Genomic DNA, 2,818 nt, shown 5'->3' with positions numbered 1-2,818 from the left:
ACCACTGTCCCTCCTCTGGACATGTTCAAACCACTGTCCCTCCTCTGTCTGGACATGTTCAAACCACTGTCCCTCCTCTGGACATGTTCAAACCATCTCAGTCTGGTCCCTCTAACTTTATCTCCCAGTTGTTCAAACTGTGCTGTACCTCTGATGATCCCATTCCTAATCTTATCCATCCTTGTCACTCCTAAGGAGAATCTCAACATCTTCATTTCTGCCACTTCCAATTCGGTTTCCTTTTTTTTTTGTGTCAGTGTCACTGTCTCCAAACCATACAACATAGCTCTGTCTTCTAATGTTTCACTTTGACCTTTGACACCAACCTTTTGTTGAGCGTCACTTATGAAACTTTTCTCCATCCACTCCATCCTGCCTAGACTTTCTTTTTCACCTCTTTACCACACTCCCCATTTTCCTGGACCGTTTACCCAAATTATTTGAAGTCCTGCACCTTTGTGACCTCTGCTCCTTGTAGCCTCACTGTTCCACTGGCCTCCCTTTCAAACACACACATGCACTCTGTCTTACTACGACTGTCTTTCATTCCTCTTCTTTCAAGTGCATACCTCCACCTCTCTAAGTTCTCTTCCGCCTGTTTCCTGTTCTCACCACAGATCACAATGTCATCTGCAAACATCATAGTCCAACAATTTCATCTGCAAACATATTCCAGCAAGTATCAAAGTCCAACAAACATAATTTGACTAAATCACAGATTAATGAAAATTGACTTTAAATATGAAAAAATATTGAGTTTAAATATCTGGACCTGGCCACAACGTTGACTACATGGGACACTAGATATGTTTTTCAAATGGCAATAAAGACAGTCTTCACAAGAGCTTCAAACAATTTTCTGCTAAAAAAAAAAATTGTACTTACAGCTTTTCATCAACAGGCATAATAAATAAAAAATCAACAGGGTATTTCTAGGCTCAAATGCCCAATGATACTTTAAATGTTCAAACTGATGGCAATGATTAAAAAATATTAGAAAATTACTTTATGGTACATTTGCTTAATCTCTGGGATGAATAGTGCAGCTACAAAGCCTGTTATCACGGCAGCGTAACTGAAATTGTTTTGATAAAGACCCACCTTTTATCAAAAAAGGGTCATGATCAAAACATGTGCCTTTGAGTCTTAAAAAAGCCTAATGTGTGCTAATGATATAAATCACAATTAGGACACTTTTAAGTCTGTCTCAAAAGCTCAAAAAGCCTCAGTTACTGCCATGGCAACTCACATCTAATTTACTTTTTAAATGCTTTGAGGTATTTCTATTCTATTAACAATCATAAGATATTCTCAGACAAGGACATTTCTACTGTTTCAACTCTCATATTATCAGGATTGGGGACAAAATATTCACACAGGCAATATTTTTAAGTCAAGCATTTGGATACAATCCTCAGTTGAGAAGAAAACCAAAACTTAAGCTGACTCCAAAATTCAAAAGCATTTTTATCTCGTTTGTCACTTGAACACTGAAAACAGCTGCTCATCAATCGTCAAGCTTAAACCAAACAATGTGACTTACAGGTACATTAATAAGTTATTAATACATTTCCATAAAGAGGCTGATACATTTGTAATTCCTTGCACATTATCAGAAAGGTTATTATTGCCAAATGCCTGTGTATGTAGGCCTGTCGCTATAAATCAATTAATCGCATGATAAATGAAAATTGTTGACCTCATTTTCATTTATCGGCTTTATCGTTTCTTCGTGACTCTCTCTTTCTACTGAAGACACTGGATGACAAAAAGGCTCAACTCCGGTGCTCTTCACTGACCCCTCCCTTTCTTTTTTCCCCTTTTCTTTAAAATCTGTTATAACCGTCCAAAATCGTGTTTTTGGATCATTACAAGCAGCAAAGCTGAGAAGCTAAGCTAACAGGCTGACCTCGGGAAAAAACCTCTGTCTTGTCGAAGCTCCAAAGTTCACAGTTGAAACTCGTGCCTTAAAAAAGTTGTTTTTCTCTGCAAAAAGAAGCTGAGAACTTGTTTACTGATTTTTTTTATTAAAAGCTTTGTGTGAAAAATGCTATGATAAAGAGCTTAAACCACACAGAACATCTGCCATTTTGAGAACCAAAAAACAGGAAGGAGAGACAGCCCATGTCACGTCCAGGGGCCTCCCTCCAATTTTCTTAAAGTGACAAGCAGCTTGCTCCCTCACTATCCATCCTTTGGTTCAAACAGTCTTATACTGCAATCCACTGGTCAAAAAAAGTACTACACACAAAACAAATTACCAACATATCTTAAATTTGACAATAATTACCAATTATTGTCAAATTTCAAACAATATTATCGTTTATCGCAATCATTTCTGAGACAATTAATTGCCCAGCAAAATTTGTTATCGTGACAGGCCTTTGTGTATGTGTTTGTTTGTAGCATTAGCAAAATATCTCATGAACCGTTGAGCGTATGAAAAACTTTTAGAATTCTAAATCAGTCATTGTTACAGATATTTAGCAAAGATTTCCTATGCTAGCAGTCTTCCCCAACACATAATTCATGTACTAACACATTTCACAAGACTTTACAATGTTGTATGGAATTGTGCAATGTCACTAAAAAAGCTACAAGTGCAATTTGTTTTAATCATAAGACTATCTGGGTTTAAAACCCTGGCATAAAGTGGCAGGGAATATGGATTATTTTAAGAAAAACATGGTCTTATATTTAGTTTTAGAGGCAACTGTATTTTGGAAGCAAATAACTATTAAAGCTACTTTAATCCATGATACCTCATACAAAACATTAACATATATATATATATATATATATATATATATATATATAT

Source organism: Nematolebias whitei, chromosome 16, assembly GCF_014905685.2.
Source record: "Nematolebias whitei isolate Nwh7 chromosome 16, NemWhi1, whole genome shotgun sequence".
In the NCBI taxonomy this organism is placed as follows: domain Eukaryota; kingdom Metazoa; phylum Chordata; class Actinopteri; order Cyprinodontiformes; family Rivulidae; genus Nematolebias; species Nematolebias whitei.
This window is presented reverse-complemented; position numbering follows the sequence as displayed.